Source organism: Vulpes vulpes, chromosome 3 (genome assembly GCF_048418805.1).
Source record: "Vulpes vulpes isolate BD-2025 chromosome 3, VulVul3, whole genome shotgun sequence".
Lineage (NCBI taxonomy): Eukaryota > Metazoa > Chordata > Mammalia > Carnivora > Canidae > Vulpes > Vulpes vulpes.
Window position 1 is genome coordinate 27,894,201 of NC_132782.1, and position 26,713 is coordinate 27,920,913.

Consider the following 26,713-nt stretch of genomic DNA (forward strand, 5'->3'; position numbering starts at 1 on the left):
TTTTATTTTTTGATTATTCTTACTTTCTGGGATTAAAAATGTTTAATGCTTATTTTATTCTCACCTGCTACAGCCTTGGAATTAGCAATTTGTCCAAAATTCCTTGTTTCTTTAAAAGTGGAGAATGGTTTTTGAAAAGCAAGATATGGTTGCTAGGGACATTTATTGGTACCAGGTTGCCATTGCAACTTTTGCCATTGGATTCTTTTAACAAAGAAAACTATAGGTAGGTAAGTTTGTGGGAGCATAGTTTTTTTTTTTTCCCATAAATACACACACACACACACACACACACAATGAGTTTATACTTGGTATCTTTAATCTCATATCAATGACATCCCGCATCAACAGCCCAAGGTTCATCCCTGCCCCTGCCCTCCCATTCCATACTTGTATCACTCTTCCCACAACATGAACATTTGCTTCTTGTAATATCTATATATTTACTTATTTTCTTAGTTCTACAGTATGCACAACTTACTGTGCAAGGAAACGTTGACCTGGTAAGGCCTCGACTGTTACCCTTGCAAAGAGGTGCTTGTAAGTTTAGCCCTTGGCTGACTCTGGGGACTCGGACTGTGGAGGGTTCCCATACCCCTAACTGATAAGAGCTGCTCACTGTGCCTACAGTGCTTGTGCGAGCAATGTGCTTTCTACTGAAAACTTGCTTTCCTTCTCAGGATCTGTAATTTCTGTGCATGCCCGACGAATGCCGCCTGTATGGCCAGACCTAATAAAAACCCTGGGAAATGATTCTGTACGAGCTTCATTGGTTGGCAACACTTCATATGTATTTCACGACTCCTTGCTGGAGAAATGAAGCATGTCTTGTGTGAGTCTGCTGGGAAAGGACCCTTGGAAAATTGCTCCTGGTTTCCCTAGACTTCCCTGTATTTGACTTTTCCTCTTAGTTGATTGAGCTCTTCATCCTTTCACTGTAATAAATCACAGTCATGAGTTGAACTATACGCTGAACGCTCTGAGTTCCCCTTAGAGAATCCCTGAACCTGAGCCTGGGGGTGGTCTTGGGGACTTCCAACACACTATGAACAGAAAACCCCTAAGTAGAGTTAAAAAGCATATAATTCTTTTGGTCTTTAGACTTAGGGTACATACTGAGAAATTGTATTTTTTTCTTTCTACTTTTTATTTTGAAACGATTGCAGATTTACACAAATTAACACTTTTCCTCCCATAGTTATATTTTATATGACTATAACGCAGTATCAAAAGCAGGAAATTGGTATAATGTATGTGTATGGTTCTGTGCCATTATAACACCTGTTCAGATTCCTATAACCCCCAGGACAATGAAAATACAGAAGTGAGCCTCATAAAGAGCCACTTCAGACTCGTCATTTGTAGTCACATCTGATCCCCTTCTTACCACATTGCTGGTAACATTGATCTATTTTTATTTCAATAACTTTGTCATAATGAAATGTCATATAAATGGGGTCATACAATCTGTGATTAGATTTTTTTCACAAAGTAGTTCTAATAAGATTAATCCAGTTACAGCTTTTATCAGTGATCTGTTTCTTTTTTAAGCAATGAAATGTATTTTTAAAGCAGCTTTAGGCGTAAAGCAAAAATTAACATGAAGTATAGAGCGTTTACATCTACCCCCTGTAATAATATGCATTTAAGTCCCCTCCACATTTTCTCATGTCCTGAAAAAAAAGTTGCTTTTTAGCACTAAGTAATATTCTATTTTCTGGAGGCACCAGTTTATTCATTTACCTACTGAAAGATGTCCTGATTGCTTACAAGTTTCTGCAATTGTGAATAAAGTGGCTATAAACATCCATGTGCAGGTTTTTATGTGGACATAAATTTTCAGCTATTCGTGTAAATACTAAAGAGTAAGACCACTGGATCATATGGTAAGAGTATATTTAATTTTGTAAGAAGCCATCAAACTTACAAGGTGGCTGCACCATTCTTCATTCCTACCAGCAATGACTGGGAGTCCTACATCCTCACCAGATGTGGTGTTATCAGTGTTTTAGATTTTGGCCATTCTAATATGTGTGTGCTGGTGTCTCACTATTGGTTTAATTTGCAATTCTCCAATAACATGATATTGAACATCTTTTCATATGCTTGCTTGTCATCTGCACATGTTATTTGACAAGGCGTCTGTTCAAGTTTTAGCCTGTTTTTATTTCTTTTAAGTTATTTGTTTATATTGGATAATAGTTTTTTGTCAGATGTGTCTTTTGAAAATATTTCCCCCCATTTTGGTGAGTATCTTCTCATTCCCTTGATACCGTCTTTCACAGAGTAGATGTTCTTATTTTTAAGGACGTCTAACCTATCAATTATTTCTTTCATGGATTGAGTCTTTGGTGTTGTATCTAAAATGTCATCACCATACATGAGGTTATCTAGATTTCTCCTGTGTTATTTTCTAGGAATTTTATGTAGGATCCATGTCCATGTTCATGCTTTTGCATGTGGATGTCCAGTTATGCCAGCACCATTTGGTGAAAAAACTATCTTTGCTTCCTTTGTACCTTTGTCAAACATTAGTTGACAATATTTACATACATCTATTTCTGGGTTCTCTATTATGTTCCATTGGTCTATTTGTCCTTTTTTTCCCCCACCAAAACCACACTGTCCTTTTTAAAATTGTAGCTTTATGCTGGGTAGTGTTAGTCCTCCAACTTCATTCTCCCCTTCCATAATGTGTTGGCTATTTTGCATCTCCCTATAAACTTTAGAATTAGTTTGTCAATATCTACAAAATAAATTGCTGGATTTTGATTGGAATTGCATTGAATCTAAACATCAAGTCTGAAAGAACTGTTATCTTGACAATATTGAGCTTTTCTACCCATGAACATGGAATATTTTTTCCATTTATTTTATTCTTTTTTTTAATTTCAGTCATTGGAGTGCTGTGGGTTTCCTCATACAGATCTTGTACATATTTTGTTAGATTGATATTATTTCATTTTTGGAGTGTTAATTATACAGTAGTATGTTTTTAATTTCAAGTACTGTTTGTTTACTGCTGCTGTTATAGGAAAGTGGTATTCATATTTTATCCAAGTATCCTGCAACCTTGCCATTTATCATCTATTAGTTCTAGGAACTTTAGCATTTCTACTTCGATGATTATTTCATCCACAAAAAATTGACTGTTTTATTTCTTCTTTCCCAATCTGTATACTACTACCACTTCTCCTCCTCCTTCCCCTTCCCCTTCTTCCTCTTCCTCTTCCTCTTCCTCTTCCTCTTCTTTATTACTGCATTAGCTAGGACTTCTTGTGTTATATTGAAAGCAGTGATGAGAGGGGACATTCTTACCCTATTCCTTATCATAGCAGAAAAGCTCAGTTTCTCACCATTAAGTACAACATATTAACTGTAAATGTTTGTAGATGTTGTTTATCAAGTTGAGGAAATTCCCATCTATTCCTAATTTGCTGAGAATTTTTATTTGAATGACTTGGATTTTGTCAAATTTTTTTTTTTTTGCATCTACTGACATAATCATATAGTTTTTAGTTTGTTTGTTTTAGCCTATTGATGTGATGGATTTTCAAATGTTGAACTAGCTGTGTATACTTGGCATAAATTCCATTTGATATCCATGTATAATTCCTTTTATGTTTTATTGATTTAAATTTGCTCATATTTTATTGAGGAGTTGTTGCATCTGTTTATGAAAAATACTGGCCTGTGGTTTTCCTTTCTTGTAATACCTTTGTCTGATCTTGGTATTAGGGTAATTCTAGTCTCATATGATGAGTTAGGAAGTAGTAGTTCTGCTTCTACTTTCTAAAAAGATGTAGAAAATTAAATAATTTCTTCTAAAATATTTGGTAGAATTCACTAGTGAACTCATCTGGATTTGGTGCTTTCTGTTTTGGAATGTTATTAATTACTGATTCAATTGCTTTAATAGATATAGGCCTATTTAAATTGATTATCTCTTTTTAAGTGTGTTTTGGTAGATCTGTCTTTCAAGGAAGTGTTTCATTATGTATTTAGGTTATCAAATATGTGGGCATAGAGTTCTTTATAATTTTTTCTTATTCTCCTTTTAATGTTAGTGGGATCTGTTGTGAGATCCTTTCTGGTTTCTGATATTATTAACTTGTGTCTTCTCACTTTTTTCCTTAGGTAGCTTGGTTAATGGCTTATCTATTTTATTGATATTTTCAAAGACATACTTTTGTTTTGTTGATTTTTCTTTTTTCATTTTCTGTTGCAAATTCACTGACTTCTCTTATAATCTTTTCTTATTTATTTTCTTCTGCCTACTTTGAAGATTTTATTTATTTATTTATTATTGTAGAGGGAGGGGCAAAGAAAAAGGGAGAGAGAGAATCCCAAGCAGACTCCACTCTGAGCACTGAACCCCATGCAGGGCTCGAGCTCACAGCCCTAAGATCATGATCTGAATCGAAATCAGGAGGTGGACACTTAACCGACTGAGCCGCCCAGGTGCCCCCTTCTTCTGCTACTTTGGATTAATTTGCTTTTTTCTAGTTTTAAGGCAAAGATTTAAATTATTGATTTTATATCTTCTTTTCTATACATTCAATGCTATAAATTTCTAAGCATTGGTTTTTGCTGCATCTCACATATTTTGATAAGCTGTATTTTAATTTTAATTTAATTTATCTTTTGAAATTTCTTCTTTGGTTTCAGGACTATTTAGAAGTGTATTGTTTAAACTTGAAGATTTTTGGATTTTCCAGCTATCTTCTGTTACTGATTTCTAGTTTCATTCCACTGTGCTCTTAGAAGACATTGTTTGAATTTTATTCTTTTAAATTTGTTAAGATGATCTTAATGACCAAAAATATGACTTGTGTTGGTGAATATTCCATATACTCTTGAAAATAATCTCTATTTTAGGATGAACTAGTCGATAAATGTCGATTATACCCAGTTGGTTGATGGGGCTATTGAGTTTAACGATGTCCTTATGGTATTAAATCTGTCAATTTCTGATAAGGGTCATTAAAGACCTCAGTGGTGGAATTTATCTATGTCCCCTTGAAGTTCTATCCGTTATTGCCACAGGTATTTCAGTGCCATGTTGTTAGGCACATTCACATTAAAGATTATTATGCCTCTGGAATACTGATCTTTTATCATTAGGTACTGCCCTACTTTATCCCTGATAACTTTTCTTACTCTCAGGTCTCCTCTGAAATTAATATAGCTTTATTTTATTAATATTATCATGCTATATCTTTCTCCATTCCTTTATTTTTAGTCTTTTGGGTTTGGTGTTTTGTCCCTCAGACAATCTCTTTCTTTTAATTGGTGTATTTATACCATTGTTATTTAAGGTGATTATTGAAATAGTTGAATTCACATTTCACTCTATATAATCATTTTCCATTTGTTGCCCTCACTTTTGTTTCTAATTTTGTTTTCCTTTTTTTTTGACTTATGTGATTTTAGTTGAGCATTACCTATACTTTTATTTTCTCTCCTTTCTTATAATATTTCTACTTTTTGCCCTAGAGTTTGCAATATACATTTATATCTAATTCAATTCATTTTCAAATAACAATATATCCTTTCATAGGTATGCAAGTACCTTACATCAACAAAATTGTTCTAATCTCTCCCTACTATCCCTTGTTTCATTGCTATCATTCACTTCACTTATACATAAGCATATATATGCACACATAATCAAATTCATTATTGCAATTCTTATTTTGAAGAAAATATTATCTCTTAGGTCAATTAAAAATAAAAAATGTTTTTATTTTGCCTTCATTTGTTCCTTCTCTGGTACTTTTTATTTTAATCAGAGTTTCTTATATCATTTTCCTTCTCTCTGAGGAACATTTTCTGAATGACAGTTTTTTTCTGGCAACAAATTCCCTCAATTTTTATTAGTCTGAGAAAGCATTTCTCCTTCACTTTTTTAAAGACTTCATATATTTATTTGAGAGAGAGAGAACAGGAGCAGGGGGTGGGGGAAAGGGAGAAGCAGACTCCCTGCTGAATGGGCTCAATCCAATGCAGGACTGGATCCAGGGACTCCGAGATCTTGATGTGAGTTGATGGCATACACTTAACCAACTGAGCCACTGAGACGCCCCTCCTGCACTTTTAAAGAATAATTTCACCAAGTACAGAGCTCTAGATTGGTAGCTTTTTCTCTCAACACTTGAAATATTTCACACTCTCTTCTTGATAGCATAGTTTCTGAAAAGAAGTCAAATGTATTCTTGTCTTTGGTCTTCTATAGATAAGGTCTTGTTTCCTCTGGCTTCTTTCAAGATTTTTTTCTTTATTTTTGATTTTCTGAAGTTTGACTAGAATACGCCCAGGTATAATTTTTGGAGGTGAGGGGCATTTATCTTTCTTGGTGTTCTCTGAGCTTCCTGGATGTGTGGTTTGGCATCTGACATTAATTTGGGGAGATTCTCATTTTTGCTTCAAATATTTTTTTCTGTTCCTCTTTCTCTTTCTTCTTCTCCTGGTACTCCCATTTAACATATGTTAGTCCTTTTGTAGTTGTCCTATAGTTCCTAGATATCCTGAGGGTTTTTGTTTTTGTTTTTGTTTTCAGTCTTTTTTCTCTTTTTCAGTTTAGAAGTTTCTGCTGTCCTATCCTCAGAATCAGATATTCTTTTCCCAGGATTTTCTAGTCTACTAATAAGCTTATCAAAGACATCCTTCATTTCTGTTACATTATTTTTTATCACTGGCATTTAAAATTTTTTCTTAGAATTTTCATCTCTGCTTATATGATCAATCCATTCTTCTATGCTGCTTACTTTATTCATTAGAGCCCTTAGCATATTAATCATAGTTTATAAAATTCCCAGTCTGATAGTCCCCAAATTCTTGCCATATCTGACTCTGGTTCTGATGCTTGTTCAATCTTAGCAAACTATTTTTTTGCCTGTGAGATGTTTGTAAATTTTTTTGTTGACAGCCAAACATAATGTATTGGGTAAAAAGAGCTGCAGTAAATAGGCATTTGAAAATACAGTGATAAGCTGTGGGAGTTAAGAAGCATTCCATAGTCCAATGATGTGGTCTCTGTCATTTGGTGAGCTAGTGTCCCTAGAATGTGAACTTCATCAGTGCTTCTTGTCGTCACTGCTCCTTTACAAGGGCAAGGATAGCTAGAGGGGCCTGGAGTTAAGTATTTCCCTTCCCTTAGGTAAATTAGGCTCTGAAAATACCCCAACAGCTTATATTCTGTTAAAATACTTTCTCCTGAAGGTAGACCTTGTTAAGAAAAACAGAATGCTCTGGAGTATTTCAAAATGATTACTTATCTTTTTCCTTGCCAGAAGCACAAAGGGATTTTTTTCTCTGATATTCATTATGTGGCTCTCAGAGAGCTCTTGCAGGTAAAACTCACAAGAGCTTGTGGGTCCTTCTATGACTGAGTGCCCCTGGAGTTTTTAACTTGTCCACATAGCCTCCAGCAATTCACCAATTTATGTTTTTCTATTCAGACAGGGTTTGTTGTGGATGTTTCTACTTCTGATTTTTTCTTAACTCCCACTGACAAGTGCATTAGCCCATAGAAGCAGAATTGAAATCAAAATGAAAGACACCCATTTGATAGAGGGAGAAAATGTGAGAGAGAAATCAAACAATGACTGAGTATATGCCTGGAAATGCATGTTTTAATTTGGGAGTAATTAAAATGTGCAGAATAAGTTTTGTCGATAAATGAATAAATAAGACATAAGTGATGCTCAATACTATGGAAGAAAGTAACAGAATGATGTGATAGTTAATAATAGCGGGTAATAACAAGTCAGGGAGAACTTCTGAGACCTACAAGGTGAGAAGAAGGAACTAAGAATATGATATAGGAAAGACTTTGCTGTCCCAGGATTCAAAACTTCAGCGTGCCTGGAACATAATTTTTAATGAATTACATACTCTGAAATTTGGGATACAGGAAAGAGTCAGATGAAATTTTCAATAGTAGTGGTAATGGACTTTTTTTTCAGTTTCTTGAATATATTGGATATAATCTATTGTGTCTTTAAACAGAAGGATAGTTTTGGATGTAGGGTTTTATTATAATGTACTTTTTAAATAATTATATATAATCTGTATTACATATTTATATAACTTATGATCATAACTCATGTTAATTACATATTAATGTTGATATTAATGAAAGAACATATATATATATATATTTTAATTTTATAAAGGTATCCAAGATGGATAGTGAGTTTTCCTTAACTATTCAGAACATATGTTAGAGATTTTATTTACTTCCTCTTTTGGTCTATTAATATACAATCTTTTGTATGGTTGCAAATATACCTTTAAACATATGTGTCTATATATTCATGTATATTATAAATATAAATAGATGTAGATATATCTAAGGTTCATCATAATTTTACATTCACTATTGGGATAGATTTTTCTAAACTTACTCTACTAGATATCTCTGTTTTGAACTTTTTGTTTTTTAAGATTTAATTTATTTATTCATGAGAGACACACAGAGAGAGGCAGAGACACAGGTAGAGGGAGAAGCAGGCTTCCTGCGGGGAGCCCTATGTGGGACTCGATCCCAGGACCCCGGGGTCACGCCCTGAGCTGAAGATAGATGCTTAACCCTTGAGCCACCCAGGCATCCCATGTTTTGAACTTTTTATAAAATAATCCCTTTATTTTCTTCCTCTGTTATATTTATACTTTTTAGAATGTGCAGGATTATTTTTAAGAGCTCACTCTTATTTCAATATTTCTTTATATTTCAGAGGTTTTCTATATTATAAAAACTTCCTGGACCTAAAAAATATCAATGCTGTTGAATTTTTACTTTTTAAAAACTTGTTTATGTTAGAAACAAATCCCTTACGTTAAGGCATTTCTTTGTTCACCTTGTTGCCATATATGATGACGGCTCTATATAAATCATAAATAGCAGTAATTCTCAATCATACCATTTAACTTCCATAATGAATGTTTGGACATCCTTCAAGAGGATACATTATCTGTTCCCTTGACAGTGACGGGAATAAAATAACATAAAATTAACCTTGATGCTCTTTTAAGAATTTTATGATGAATATTTAAAGATATTTCTTTACTAAAAAAGCAGAATTTCTAGAAAAACATGACTAAGGTTTTAACAGCAAGAATTTTACAAGTATATTCTAATTATTATACCATGTATAATTATGGTTCTAAAATCAGATAGAACATGTCCCTTATGGCTGATTTTTTAGAGCTTGGTCTTATTTAATTCCCCATTTGTTCCAAAGAAAGAATGTCCTATCTCTAGAGATAATATTGATATCCCTACCCTCCTATATTTTACCAATGCAAATGTACTATATTTAAATGTAACTAATGAAGGAAAACTGGATGCTGGGTGCACAGTGCCTCATAACATTTTCCTGTGAATCTACATTTCCAGAATGAAAAGGTAAAGAAAAGAAAAATTATATTCCACTTATTCACTAAGTATATTGAGATTATATATCAGTCCACAGACACTTGGGCTCTCTCCATAATTTGGCTATTGTTGATATTGCTGCTATAAACATCAGAATGTGTGTATCCCTTTAAATCAGTATTTTTATATCCTTTGCATAAATTACCTGGTAGCACAATTGCTGGATTGTAGGGTAGTTCTATTTTCAACTTCTTCAGGAATCTTCACATAGTTTTCCAGAGTGGCTACACCAGTTTGCATCCCCATGCACAGTGTATGAGGGTTTCCCTTTCCCTGTGTCCTTGTCAACACCTGTTGTTTCATGTGTTGTTAATTTTAACCATCCAGACAGGTGTGAGGTGCTATTTCATTATAGTTTTGATTTGCATTTCCCTGATGATGAGTGATGTTAAGCATCTTTTCACGTATCATGTAGCCATCTGCGTGTTTTCTTTGGAAAAATGTCTTCTGACATTTTTTTTTAACTGAATTAGTTGTTTTTTGGGTGTTGAGTTTGATAAGCTCTTTACAGATTTTGGGTACTAGCCCTTTTTCAGATAATGACTTTTGCAAATATCTTCTCCCATTCTGAAGGTTGCCTTTTAGTTTTGTTGATTGTTTCCTCTGCTGTGCAGAAACTTTTTATGTTGATGAAACCACAATAGTGCATTTTTTGCTTTTGTTTCCCTTGCCTCAGGAGACATGTCTAGCAAGAAGTTGCTATAGCCGAGGTTGAAGATGTTACTGAGTGTGTTCTCTAGGATTTTGATGGAATTCTGTCTCACATTTAGATCTTTCATTCATTTTTATTTATTTTTTGTGTATGGTGTAAGAAAGTGGTCCAGTTTCATTCTTTTGCATACTGCTATCCAACTTTTCTGACAACATTTGTTGAAGAAACCAAACAAAAACACTTTTAATAATTCACTAAGGGCTAACATTTTACTTCTTTACCTCCTGCCTATATTTTTAACCTATTTCAGGAACTTCAAAGAAAGTTAAATTTTATGTAAAATTCAAATTATCTTCAATATATAGCCATATTCATAAGCTTACCTCCCAGTAACTTTGGACTAATTCAAGTTCTTCAAGACATCTGTATGTGTAAACCTATGTACAAATATGTTCCTCCATTTGAATCCTTGTTTCCAAAACATGGTCAGTGATGAACACAGGTGATATCACATGGTTATCTTTGAAGATAACATGGGATTATATACATTTCAAACTAGCTTTATTGGATTTTAAATAAAGAATGATAATTATGGTGGACACATAAAAATGCTTACCTTTACTCCTATAAGATGATTAATTAACATAATTTTACTTTTCTGTCTTGCTAAGCATAAGTCAAAAAATTGTTATATTACACTTATGAAAAATACTTCGAAGAGTATAGAATAAAGCATTTCTATGAACTTTATATTTTTGGAGCTGAATAGGTATAATAATAAAAATAATAATAGCCCCAAGTTTTCACATTTACTGAATTTCAGGAACATTGTTAAATGTTTAATTTGCATGAACTCATTTTACACTCAATATATTCTCCTAAAGTAGATGTTAATATAGTCTTTTTTCCACAAATGAAGGTAATCATTGTCTTTAAAATGTAAACATTCCTATTTTTTGTGTATGTTTAAGTTACAATAAATAAATATGATCATGAATCTGTAGATTGGTGGGATGCACATTTTAACATTAATTCTTCCAATTTATGAGGATGGTATATCTTTCTATTTGTATCACCTTTAATTTCTTTCCTCAATATGATTTCATTTACATGTGGAATCTAAAAAACAAAACAAATGGAAAACAGAAACTCATAAATAGAAAAAACTAGTGGTTTCCAGAGGAGAAGGAGGATGGTGGGTCAAATAAGTGAAGGGGATTAGGAGGTACAACCTTCCAGTTATAAAATAAATAAGTAATTGAAATGAAAAGTACAGGATAGGGAGGGAATCTAGTTGATAATATTGTAATAATGTTGTATGGTGACCATATTTATAGTGGGGAGCATTGAGTAATGTGGAAAATTGTTGAATCTCTGTGTTAAACACCTGACACTAATATAACATTGTATGTCAACTATACTTCAATAGTAGAGCAAAATTGTGATCAAATATTGTGTTGTGATTCACTGTATATTGCTCCATAACAAAACAAAATACTTCATATGTGTAAAAAAAAGAAAAAACAAAATACAAAAAACAAGCCAAACACCAAATGCAGGATTTCAAGAGTAAAAAATAAAACAAAATGCTGTCTGCCAGCTACATGTCTGCATAAAGAGAAATAATCTTTACCTACTTTACCTAGGTGATCGTAGGTAAGTGTTTTTAAGTATATATGTTAATCCTACATCATCATTTTTCAGCAAGTGGCTATGCCATCTCTTTTCCATCCTTCAAAATTACCCCATAACCAGACTTTATTATAGCATCCAATCTCTTACTAAATAGGTAAACTGATTAATTAAAACAAAGTTTCCTATTCAGATAGTGTTCCATGTACACATTAAATGTGAGTTTTAAGTTTTACATGATTAGAAAAAACATCTTTTTATACATAGGCAAGTCAAAAACATGAATAAAATGGAAACATGTAATTTGTTGGATTATTTAGAGTCTTATATTTTCAGTTTTTCATTAGTTCCATTTACTTTTCTAGGCATTTTCAATGTATCAGCGAGGAAATAAGACCAAAATTTTTCTGCTCATGTATTCTACGGTCTAATGTGGCAAGGCGGATGGAATAATAAAACTGAAAAGCATTATAGCAGGTGTTAATATATAGGGCTAAAAGTAAAAAACTGAAGCAAGGTAAGAGGACTCAGAGTTCAGGAGAAGCCCAGTTAGCAGTTTTGAACAGTGTGGTCAGAGTAGATCTCTCCTTTAAAGGGCACATTTAAGGAAGGACAGATGAAAGTGGCAAGACTCTATCTACAGTGGACTAAATATTTGTGCCCCCCACCCCCTAATTCATATGTTGAAACCCTAATCCCCAGTATGATGGTATTAGGAGGTAGGCTCTTTGGGAGGTAATAAGTCATGAGAATTGAGTCCTCACTAACGTGGTTAGTGACCTTATAAAATAGACCCTAGAATGCTAGTTAGCCCCTTTTGACCATTTGAGGGCACATTGAGAAGATGGCTGTCTACGAACCAGACAACTGACTTTCACCAGACATCGCATCTGCTGGCTTCTTATTCTCAGACCTACCAGCTCCAAAACTGTGGGTAAAAAAATATATTGTAATACGTCATCTGATCTATGACATTTTTGTTATAGAAGCGTGAACTGAGTTAGACAATGGCTAAGCAAAGTCAAAGGAAAGAATATGAAGCATTTGAGGAGCTAAAAGATTATAGCAAAAATCTAAAAGCAGGAGTATGCCTGGTTGATACAACACGGAGGCTAGCAGGCCCGGAGCAGGAGAACAGAGATGAATGTAAGAGAGCAAATTCATGGGAAAATAGGTTATGTAGGTTCTAATGTCTAAAGGACATTCTACTTTTTACTGCAAAGGAAATAGGGGTCAGAACAGGGTTTTGAGCAAAGATCTGACTACTTTATTGATACTAAACTACATGTGGTTAGGGATGGAGAATAAGTAAAAGTAGAAAAGAGAAAATTCTTTGTGCTTGAGTTAATCCAGATCAGAGATGTTAGAGGCTAAGACCAATGGAGGGAGATAAGATGGGTCAGATATTTGATTTTTTTTTTTTTGGAGGCATGCCAGAAAGTGAATAGTGCATGTGTTGGAGGTTAAAACTAGAGGGTAGGATGAGAACAGGATAACTGATCATAGTCATGTTTGATAATACTAGAAGCCATTTTAAACTTTTTAATTTTGAAAAAGGCAAAATTTAATCACATGTGTTAATTTTAGAGAATGTTTTATCATGCCAAATAACACACTTATATGGAGAAAATAGTTTTAATGAGATACTTCTGCATAAATGGAATTTTTAAAAGAGTCATCCTATTCAAAATGTAAAAGCTTTAATAAAAACCGTTTATTTTGGAACATGAATAATGGTATCTAGAACCAGTGACTATCAAGTGAGGTAGAAAATATAAATTATAAAAGCATTGTTAAGAAGACCCATGCTTAGATGTGATAACTTACAATATTTATTTTTATATTAAACAAATGAAATGGTGTATTTTCTTTTTAACATATACACATACTTTTCAAATTAAATTTCTTGGCTATAATACAACATCTCTCTTTGTGTTCAGATTAATTCAGTGAGGAAATATCTCTCGCAAAAAAAAATGTGAAATTGGAATCAAGTGTAGGAAAATATCTTTTCTGTTAAAATATTCTTCTTATTAAACTTTTAATAAAGGTCAACTAGAGAATGTCGCAAATATAATTCAGAGTAGAGCCACTGAAACTTTTAATATAAGCCTTATCATTAGAAGGACTTCTTATTTTGGGAACTGCAACACACATCTTTCAAATAAAATTTAAAAACATCAAATGCCTGATGGGGTAATTATGAGAAAGATAGTTATATTTGAATGCATACATTATACTGCAGGTGTGAAATTTCAGACTACACTGGAATCATTAAAATGACATTTCTTTTTTGAAGGTAATAAGAAAAAGACTATTGAATTTGACAAAAATTTTTGTCAATATACAAAGACTAGTCTAAAACTTTAAAGTACAATTATATCCCCTCTTTTCAGACAAGTATGGTTTCAATATGTTTGGCATACTGGACAATATATTATATTTTGTTCCCATCCACAGCATGAATCACTCCAAGATTTTCTTTGAAACTATACTCAGAGGTTGAGAGATCAATTTATATCCCATGAAAGTACAGTAACCTGTCTCCCTTTAGCCATAGAAAGCCTTGTGATTTTGGAAGAGAGAGGAAAAACAAGAGTATTTTAATCAACCAGAGGTTCATTCTCCTTATAGAGTAAAACATTTCCATTTTAAGTATCTTATGCTTATTTTGTTTTTCTTGGATCTTTGGAAGGAAGTGCCTGATTTAACGCTGTATCTAACGGAACCTGTTCTCAGTGTTTTCCTGGTCAAAAATGTGTCATTTATTTAAGTGGTTTTCATGCCTTCTATTAGTCCACAATATTTCTCCTATTGCACCATTTAATTGATACTGGTATCTTAGAATAAGTTTATTTCATCGGTCAACATAACATTTATGATCCATTCATGTGCATTATATGTCACATGCATTAACCCATTTTTTACATGTAATTGGATTTGGAAATTGAGGGGCTTAAAAATCCACTTACATCCAAGAGACAGATACTAGGAAATTCATATTCCACCTGCATAACTGCATTTCCCAATAACAAAAACTATTAAAGATTTTAGTTTTCTCCCATTATCTTATAAATTGCTGAGTAAAGTGATGGACAGACAGACATAAGAGAATCCACCAACTCATGTCTCATCTGGGACTTTGCTCATTCAGTCTCCTCCTCTCTCTTTCACTTCCGGTCTGTCTCACGTTCACCTGCCTCTTCCTGCTGCTTGTGAAAATGTTCAACCTAAATTCCTCCCCATCCTCTTTTCTTTCAAAACATCACCCCGTTTTCCTCCATTCCTTCACCAGTAAATTCCATCAAATTAGTTTGCACGTTCTCAGTGTTCATCCCCTCCCTAATCTGTTGTTGACTCAACTGAAAATGTCTCTTAATGGATTACTAATACTCTTCGATTGGTCCAAAAATTTTCAACTAAATAGAACTTTGATATGTATTCAAACAGGAGTGAGAATGTGATCTCCATTTTGCAGGATAGGGGCTGCATTGTGAAAAGTAATCTCTTAAAGGCAGTGGGGGCAAGACTCGAAGCAGGAAGACTCATTGGAGAGACTTGCAGTATCATAGAAGTACGGTGGTCTTGGCTTAAGCTTGGATATTAGGCCATGATTATTTTTAAAAATTAGATTTAGCTGGGGTGCCTGGATGGTACAGTCACTAGAGAATGTCGCAAATATAATTTATATAAATTATAAATTTATAATTTAACAGTCAGTTAAACATATGACTGGGTCCTGGTTTTGGTTCAGCTTGTGATCTTATGGTCATGAGATTGAGCCCCAAGTCAGGCTCCAGGCTCACTGTGGAGTCTGCTTGAGGTTCTCCCTCTGCCCACTCCACCACCTGTGTGCTCTTTCTCTCTCTCTCAAATAAGTAAATAAATTTAAAAAAATAGATTTAGGCTGTGTCTCAGAAAAAGTTGGACATAATTTATTTCATGAATAGTAAAACTGAGTGACAAATAAAGGTTTATTTGTCATTTCCATTTTTATGGAAATGTTAAATAACCATTGGGCAGGAGTACAGAGTCCAGGAGTGAGTCATCAGAGTTGTGAAACCGGTGAACAAAACTGTATCACTATATGAGACCAAATAAACTCCCTTGAAGAGGGATTTTAGTGGGTATGACAAGATGTAAGTCCTCACTTTTTTTTTTTACACATACATAATCCAGTATAACTATAATCGTCACAGTCTATATCAGACCCCCAGATCTGGTTCATTTTATAAATGAAAGTTTGTACCCTTGACCAATATTTGTCTATTTCTCCTACCCCGTAGCCCCTGGCAGCCACCATTCTACTCTCTGCTTTGTGAGTTCAACTTTATTAGACTCCACATATGAGACCATAAAGTATTTATCTTTCTGTGTGTAGCTTCTTTCACTTAGCGTAATGTCCTCTAGGTTTATCCAGGTTGTTACAATGACAAGATTTCCTTCCTTTTTGAGGCTGAGTAATATTCCATTGTATGAATACATATATATATACATATATATACATATATATACACACATTATTATATAACAGTGTATGAATACATAAAATATTCTATTAAACGAATATTGAATGAATGGATAAAATATATACTTCATTTTCTAGAAGTATACTTCAGAGTCAACATACTTGCCAAAGTCAGCTAGTCCTCAATTAAAAAATATATATATTTCTTCTTTTTCTCCCATTACTATTAGCATCCTATGGAACTGATGACCTTAGAACACATGCTGCTTCAGAATTCACATAATAGTATGCACAACGTTATGAGAGATTATTTGACATAGAATGTTTAATTTTATGATTATAGGTTTTAACAGCAGAATTATACTTAGCATACTGTGCTAGTTCTACCACTTAGGAGGGAAAATTGATCAAAGAGTAACATACCTAATTTTTCCCAAGCCATAATGTTTTTCCCACCAGGAAGAGGGGGTAACCAATAGCACCATAGATATAGTTTTGTGAGTTTGTCAGATTAAGACTTGTTAAATGGAGGACAGGGTGCCAGATGATGAGCTTTGTTTCAACAACAGACCACAAAAGAAACAAACAGAAAAGTTTATTGTAGCTCCTGGAGGAATTAACTGGTGATCTCATGGTGATGAGATCAAGCCCCAAGTCAGTCATGGGTCCAAGGTCCAAGTAAAGTCCAGATAGAGACAGCAATAGGACGTAGGACACATGCCTTTATTATAGTCAGTGGGTGGAGTACTCTGGGGGTACCTGAGCCAAGAACTAGATTGATCAATTCCTACTAAAAGAGTGGGGTTTTAGTAAACCCTGGAGGGGTCTTTTACTAAGGCACCCATTAGAGGTAGGCCTTGGGAGGCAGGGGAGATTATTGATCACAAGAACCTTTTGGAAGTCAGATTAGGAATTTATACTTATGACTCTGTGGGCATCTAAGGCTTGCATTTACATGAGCAACTAGTGTCAGTTTAAGGTAGCTGTGGTCTGCTTGACCAAACAAGATGGATACTAAGGCAGCAACACTATGGAGTATGTGAGCTAAACTCTCCACACATGGCCAACCTAAAAGTCCCCAGCCTCAGCTTCCAAGAAATAGTATCAGAAGTTATCTTCTCAATTTACATAGAGCTGTGACAGAGACTTTCAGATAATACTGTTTCCATTCAGCTATCTTACACTAGTAATAAGATGCCTCCTTTGACGTAGGTGTTATGACACTGGACATATAAAATCACCCATTAAAGAGAAGGTCAAACCATTCATTGTCTTTATTTTCAGATCACCAACTAATGTCCGAAAGATATATCCGAAACCCATCCGTGAGCTACACACGATCATCACTTCCCACCCTTGAGGAACAGAATCAAGGTACATTAGAGTAATAATCATTGTCATGATGAACAAACCCTAATGGATATAACGACTCAGACATGGTATGTTTATTTCTGATTCATGGAAATTCCAGATTGGCAATTGACTCTCCTAAGGGGTGATTTAGGAACTCAGTGTCTTTATACAGCACGACCCCACCATATTCAGAGTGTCTTTAAATATTATGATGTTCACTGCATCAAGATGGTAGGGAGGAAAAGAGAGAGTGGGAAAGCACATTTGTTTTCTAAGAACATCTGTCTTAATTGTGTCACACATCACTTCACTCATGATCTCAGGCCATCTCATGGGCGAACACTCTAGGAAGAGGTCTTCCTCCTGCACACAAAAAACAGTTCATGATGAGCCTACACTTAAATACAAAGTAAAAGGACAATACATTGAAAGAGGGGAGACTATTTTTGTGACTTGGCATATACAATAAATTTTAAAAATGGTTCACAGAAAGAAATAAGGATAAAAATTGATTAAGCTTCATTAAAAGTAATAATTCTACTCATTAAAATATATCATTAAGAAAATGAATATGTAAAGCACAGATTGGAAGAAAATAGTAGCAAAACACATTATCTTTACAAGTACTGGTATCCAGGACATATAGAGAACATCTATAACTTAATTTTTAAATTTGGGGGGGAAAGGAAGGAAATACGTGAATAGACAATTCAGAAATGTAGAGCTAATAAGAATTTGAAAAAAAATCTCAACATGAACAGTCCTCAGAAGTGTTGTAATTTAAAACCAGTGAGAAACACTTACATGCCCACAAAAAAATGACTAAAATCTAAAATTTAAAAAGACTTACAATACCTAGTGTTCCCAAGGATGCAGAGCTGTCCGAACCCTCAGACACACTTTGTGGGGATGTAAAATGGTGCATACTTTTGGGAAAAATAAATGACGGTTTCTTATAAAACTAATCAGGCATGGTCCTCTGATCTAATGTGATCTTGTGATTATTAGTAAGAAATATATATTTGGTCTTTGTCTCCATTCCTGATACAAAGGTCCTAAAACCCTAGGAATTTCCTATGATAAGAGTGATGAATGTGTCTTGATATTCGTAACAAACTCCTGTCAACCTGAGTTTATGTTATGAAATGACTTTTGGAGATCCCTAAGGACGAGGGCTGTTGCCAGGGGAACAAACCCTGAGACAGGAGGGTTGGAATTTTCAGCAATATCCCCAGGCCTCTGGGGAAAAGGAGAGGGGCTGGAGATTGAGTTAATCACTAATGGCCAATGGTTGAATCAATCATGCCTACATAAGAAGCCTCCAAAAAATCCTAACTGAAGAGGTTCAGAGCAATTCCAGAGGTGCTGGGAAAGTGATCCACCCAGAGAGCATGGAAGCTCCTCGATGCTTCTCACACAGCTTGCCCTAGGCATCTTTTCCATCTAGCTCTTCCCGAATTGAATCGTTTTTATAACAAAACAGTAACCTAGCAAGTTGTTTTTCTGAGCACTGTGAGCCGTTCTAGCACATTATGGAACCTGAGGAGAGAGTCATGAGAACGTATTGCCAGACAGTCAGGGGCACAGGTGATACCAGACTGGCATCTAAAACTGGGGGGAGAGAGGATCTTGTGAGACTGAGGCCTTAACTCATGGGATCTGATACGGACTCCAAGGAGAGAATGTCAGAAACAAATTGAATTGTGGGACACCCGATTTGTATTCAGTGAGTTATGGAATTGCTAAATTCAAGGGGGAAAAAAAAAACCCATATAACTGGTGTCAGAAGTGTTGGCGTGACTAGGAATAGAGAGAAAAGAAAGAGATTTTCTTTTAGTTTGTGTAGAGAAGGAAACATTTCTTCTCCTTTCACCCAACACTTCTAAGTGTTTACCCTAGAGAAATGAAAATATGTGGATGGAAAAAGCCTTATGCATAAATGTCTGTGGCAGTTTTACTTATGATCGCCAGAAACTAGAGGGAGCCCCGGTGACCCTCCATAGGGAAGTGAATATACAAACAGTAGTATATTCATAAAATTGAATAATACTCAGGAATACAAAGGAATGAAACAATGACTTGTACAAAACCACGGGTAATTCTTTGAAACAAAATAGTGAGTGAAAGAATCTTTTCACAATGACTACCTACTATAGTATGATTCAAAAGATATGACTCTAAAATCAGCAAGACTAACCAATGGTAAAATATATTGAAATAAGATATATTTTGCCTCTGTGGAATAAGAGAGGGACTATGTAGGAAGGAGCATGAGGTGCTTTTTCTAATTGATAGTAATATTTTATATCTTAATAAGGACTTGCAATTATACAGGTGAATGTTTGACAAACTCAGTGAAATTGTGCATTTCATTGTTTGCACATTTTACATTAAAAGGAAAAAAAAAAACCTAGATTTTCATGATTTCCAGTTAATGGTATCTATTCTAAGGTATGTAGTGGGGGTGGAGGTTACTTACACTTTGATATTTATAAATTATAAGGTAGTGGCACCTGGCTGGCTCCGTGGGTTGAGAGTCTGCCTTCGGTTCAGGTCGTGATCTTGGAGTCCTGGCATCAGGCTGGGCACTGGGCACCCTACTCAGTGCGGAGTCCACTTTTCCCTCTTCCCTAGGCCCCTCTCCCACATTCTCTCTTTCTCAAATAAATAAATAGAATCTTTAAAAATAAATTATAAGGTAAATTGATGGAAAGATAAGGAGATATATTAATATGTGGTAAAGCAAAAATAGTAAAATAAAATATGGTGATAAATATATATACAATGTGTTCACTGTAAAATTCTTAAACTAGGCTCTATGTTGGAAAATGTTTGTGATAAAATACTAAAAACAATTTGGGTTGTTTGGATTGACAAATAGCCACATGCTTGTTTGTTTAAGCACACTCCTCGTTGAAACCCCAGGTTTGCACAAATTTGAAATCTTGAATCCAGTTACATCTTTAGACTCACATAAAATGAGTTCTAAAAAAATAAAGATTTTAGAGATTTTAGTAGTAAGATACTTGAGTCTATGTTTCTCTTATTCTTTCTCCTATCCTTTCAAAAAGAAAAATCTTTATTCTCATGTCATTTTCTACATAAATCTCAAAGCCATTGGATATCTAGAATTTGAGGTCTTTAGTATCTTAGAATTTGGGGTGTTTAATTTGCCTTTCTGTGGTAATATGGGATTACGCCAGAAGTGTAGCTAATGCTTTTGCACATTTTCCAGATGTTCTATCAGAATCACACAGATTTGGGAGATTATTACAATGAATTATTTTCCTCTTAAATATGAAATCACTTACAACAAAAGCAATTTCACCATGGAAGCTGAGATTCAGAGATACCAAGGAGTCTCTCTAGGTCAGATGGTATAGAGGGCCTGGCGGATGCAGTGGCACATCATAGTATCATCAGGATGGCACTTTAAGAAGTACTAAATGAAAATAAATGAATAAATGAATGCATGAGTGAATGTGAATACTTATTTATTTAAATTTATATACAAAAACCAGATCTTCGTAATCAATTCCGGTTTCAAACTTTATTTGACTCACTCTCAGGTATACTGTTAGTGTGACACGGTTGATAAATCCTGGGTTATTTTAAATGGAAAGAAACAGCCTAAGTACAATGATGCCCCCAAGCACTTGTAGTTACATGTTGGTCCTTGGTTGTAGAATCCTGAAAATGAATTTCTATGCAATTAGTATGATCATAGTAAATTTCAATAATGGATGCTTGCTTAAATAAAACTGTGTTTTATCAAATGAATATCTATCATCCATCTATCTACTGAGAGACCTGGAATGATGGGCCAAGTGAGACAAAAACTTATGAGGTCAGAAATATGAGGTGGCTGTGAAAGACTTTTGTGGTAACGAGTAACCTCTTGAGGGAAGTCCCATGGCTTTGGTACTATCAAGAATATAGTTTATGATATAAGAAAATATCATAGCAATTAAGCATGAAAAAGTGAGCTAAAATCAGTCTACAAGGAACAAATTCTTAAAAGAAAATTTTACATCAGCATTAATATCTATGACTAGTTTTAACACTGATAAATGCCGTTTTTTTTTTTTTTTTTTAATTCTTTTTGGTTAAGGCCAAAACAGATTAAATAGAACATACTTGGGATACACACACACAAAAAATAAAATTCTAGGGAATTAAGTGCAATTGATTATTGTGTGGGATAATTGTGGATTGATTTCTTTGGTGCTAATTTCAAGTGGACTAAATTCTCACCTGTCAAGAGTAGTTTTATGTAGTGTAGAAATATAGAATAAAGAACCTCTTAAATGTCTTGAGGTTCTGTATTCAAAGACTCCCCCCAAAATGTATGACCACTTTTATAATAAGTTTTAAAACAACCAACTCTAAAATGATTCTTGGAGGATTTAATGCTTTATTTAAATCTCCTTTGATAGAAGCAAAGGTGAGAATCCTCCAGATTGTTATTTATAGCTCATGCTCTTAAAAATATTATTTTATGTCAAATGTTTTTTCACTGGATCATGGCATTAGGATAAAAGGCATAACTGAAATTTCCATTATGAAGTCTTGCTTTAGAGTAACAGTATCGCTTACATGTCAGTGTGAAGCAACACCGATGCACACTCACATTTACTATTTAATAAAGCCTTACTGGTCATTTGATCATTTTTTTAGTTGGTTTTAAGACTATGAAAGGTTTAGAAAGATCTACATATCATCCCAGACAATTATTTTTTAAGAGACTATGGCTTTACTAACATTTTTTTAAGATCAAAAACTGTGGATATTTTATGAATAAGTAACATTAATCAGTATGTTATAATAATAAAACATTTATTTTATTAGATGATATTTTTTAATTTAATTTTAATTTTTTTAAGTGCATGTTGATTCATTTTTGTAAATCAAAATTTAGAGAATCTGTGGTGTGTATCTTACGAAACAAGATTAGTTTATACATTGAAAACCATTGGTTTGGCAGAGTTTTCTTACTCAATCTGCATATTAGAAATCACCAGAGAGACTTAAAAAAAATATTGATGTCTCATTCTCACCTCATATCCATTACAACAAAATCTCTGTGGCGACGGGGTGTTGAAGCCTGGGCGGTATTTTTAAGTTATGTGGATCTGATATGCATTTAGGACTGAGACTTATCTGACCTTCCAACTCCAAGTATGGACCTGAGACTGATGCACTGTTGTGACCTGGCAGCTTGTTGGAAAGACGGGATCTCAGATGGCACTACAGGCTTCTTGAGTCAGAATTTGTATTTTAACAAGATCCCCAGGTGAAGGCATTTGCATAGTAAAGTTGGAGGTATTAGAGTCCTGGGCCATTGCGGAGGAGGGTTTGTCTATTTGATGTAATTAGGGACAGCAGAGCAGCGTGCACCTGTTCTTGAAATGAACATAGAGGAACAGGAGGATGTCGAGAGGAAGGCTTCCGTCTCTGATTACGAGAAGGCCTGCTGTGAGAGCCCCACCTCACTAGATAGGTGGACTGTGTCCTTTGGGACTGTCACATAGTCTCACTGGGACATGAAAAACTTGGAGCCTGCTTTGGTAGAGCGAGCCACCAGATGCCAACCCTGCACACCTTCATCCTGTAGGGGAGTCCCCCAGGCCCTCCCGAGGGACCACCTCCCCCTCAGGGACAGGGCACTGCTCGATGACCCTGTCCTGCTCTTCCTTCCTCTAGTCTCATCCCGTCTAGTGCTTCTCACATAAAGTGAGACCAGTTTCCTTCTAGACGTTAGCCTTTTTAATCTTAAAATCGTTTTTATTTTCTCAAAATGCCCAACGCTTACAAGCTAAAGATGAGGCTTTCAAACTACTGTCTCTGTTAGGAATTTGAAATATTAAATAGGACCTCAAAAGCAGAATATTTTAGTTTCTTTCTCTGTATAATCTTTCTATAAGGTTTTGAATTTTGAGAAAACAGATGTCGCAAGCTCGATACAGGAAGGAAGGCACAGAAGATGACTTTGAGGGAAACTTTGGTCGATCTGATATTTAACAATGAATGATGAGGATAGCTCTGTGTAGTTATGGTTAGAATATTAGTTCTTAGATCTGTAATTTTTTTTCCTGGTGCTTTGATATAAAGACTCTTTACACTTATTTTAACTCTAAGGGATTTCATTTTAAATAATATTTGTTGATTCAGCACCTCCTGCAAGGAAAACTAAAATTCAACATAATTTGAATTTTATTGTAAATAGTATATATTACTTACAAGTCTTCAGGCACTAACCACGTAATAAAATCATGCCCCTTGCATGATATCCTTGGTCTCTGAGAGGTACTTCCTAATAGGCTGATTTCATGTATGAAATTCATTACAGTGGATCAAAAGGATGTTTTTTTTTCTTGGTAGGATGATAACTAGGTGCTATAGTTGCACACATAACAAAGAACAAGATTTGTCTAGACGTGTCATAACTTTTCAGCATACATGTGGCCTAAGTCAAAGGAGATCTTGATCTCAGTCTAGTTCAGAGTACACAGATATTCAGTGCTGGTATTATTCGGTAATAGTATTCGAAAAGAAAGTTTATGTTAAGCTGTGTCTGCATAAAGTGCTATTAGGAGTATGATTTTTTATGTGCAAACACAGGCAAATACTCATACACAATTTGCTTTATGTTAATAAATGGAATGCGTCAGGGATCATTTGTGATACAACATTATTGAGTATATTAGACAATAAGCAAGTGGTGTGATAAAACCCCTACCCGCAGCCCCAAATCTATTGATATGGGTTAATTGCTACTCTTCTTATATCCAGGCACACAGGGATCCAAGTTTCTTCAAACTTGAAGTGTCACTGACACCACCTGAATGGCTGACATTCAAGTTTGCCAAGATAGAAAAATAAGTTCTATCAACTTCGTAAAATTGGGAAAGAAATGAATGTCCATGTTCTTATGTGAACTAGTAAGGAGTATTCAGTGTTTTTTTTCTTTTTTTAAATAATTTATTGATTCATTCACGAGAGACATAGAAAGAGAGGCAGAGACACAGGCAGAGAGAGAAGCAGGCTCCATGCAGGGAGCCTGACGTGGGACTCGATCTGGGACCCCAGGATCACACCCTGGGCCGAAGGCAGACGCTCAACCACTGAGCCACCCAGGTGTCCCAGTATTCAGTGTTTCCACCAAAGATATCACAATGTAAATAACATGATAATATATGGATCTATACATGCTTGAGGTTATTATATGTAAACACACACAAATGTATATGCACGTATATATGAGCATGTATGTATATATAATGTGCACATACAGGTACATACATATGTATTAAGTACATAAGCAGCTTCATATATAATATGCATGATATATGTCATATATATGAGTATATTTACATAAACGTGAGTATATGTACATTATACATATGAGTGTATTTGTATATATATGAGTATATGCATGTATACACACTCATATGTAATGTGCTTAGGTCGTGCTTAGGTTCCATTTTTATAGTAACTATGTACCTTCATTACTTTCATTAACAATATGTTTTAATATCTACTATGAGACCAAGTTGCTAAATGCGTATTTATGGAAAGAGAGATTTGCTAATTGATGGATTATTTAACCATTTATTATTAGTGCAGCTGCAGTTTTATAAAGTTTAGAAACATGTCTATTCTTATTTGTGTTACAATAATTGGTGTGTTGGAATACGTATGGGTGGACCACCAGATCCTTCTTCTAGCGTTCTATTTCTTTTCCCCATAGATGTTTCAGAGGAAATATTAGAAACATATATAAATAGACACTAAAGAATTACTGGAGTAATTCAACACACGCCTGCTTCAGCAACTTTATTTGAATCTTTTTTATATTTGTTGTTTACAACAACTCTGAATAAAATGTAAATTTTCCCACAGGTTCTTAAAATAGATGTGTTTAAAAAAAATTCTCAGGAGGAACATATGAGTTGAATAACAAGAAGTTTTCCTTTTATAAGTCTCTTTAGCATATTTTTTCTTGGGGCAATTCAGGCAGACTAAACAATTTTGACACAAATAAGAGCTGCTTAAATTGTAATTTTAAAAGAAGTCTTGAAATAGGTATGTCTCCTCTTGAGAAGAATTGATGTGCATGTAGTATGAAAACTCATTCCCAAAAGATAATTGGAGCATTTTTCTTTTATCTGTGAGTTGATTCTTAATAATCAGAAAGTGTTCTAATTTTAAAGATGAAGGGGAATAAAAAGAAGAAAAAAAAACCCCAAGTTAGCTCAAAAGATAATAGCAGAATGAACTAGCAGCAAATACAACTCTCAAAACGCTTTCTTCTTTTAAAATATATCTTACTATGGCTTCTAAAATTAGTTTAACAGAAACAGAAGAAATAATTTCCATGTCTCTGCTTATCATTTTAAGCATTTTCTCGTGTGCATATATGTACGCACATATGTATAAATTTATATAGTTCTTAATCTTTACTCAAACACATCAGATTTGGATTCTGTATCTGTACCTCAGATAGCATTACATCTGTTTTAAAATGTTACAATCTGAATGTGATCGCAATTAAAGTTCTCACCCATTTTCCCGCGACTAGAATTCAAGTGGACAGTTCAATCCATAAAATGTATTTTTAAAAGACTAATTGTTTCTTACTGCTTCAATTATGTTATCTTACACTTTTGGGAGTCAAGTGCCCAATATGGGTTTTACTGGGCTAAAATCAAGGTGTCTGCAGGGTCGTGTTACTCCTGGGGACCCCAGGAAAGAACCCATTCCTGGGTTTCTGAAGCTTTTGGAGGCTTCCTGCATTTCTTGGCTCATGGCCCCTCCCATTTTCAAAGCAGGAAGGCCCAGCTGAGTCTTCCTCACGTCTCATCACCCTGACCTCTGCTGTCTTCACATCTCCTCTCCCTCTGACCACCCACCTCCCTCCCCCACACTGAAGGACCTCTGCCGTCACAGCGGGGACAAATGAGCAATCCAATATTCTCCCTCCATCTCATGATCTTCAGTGTAATCACAGCTACCAAGTTCCTTTGGCCGTGTAAGGTAGGACACTCACAAGTCCCAAGGACTGTCCTGTGAACATCTTTGTGGAGCTATTGTTCTGCCCAATGCAAAAAGGCATATATTTTTTCCTTGTAATTTCAGAGAACTCCTCACCTTGCCTTCCCCATTCTCA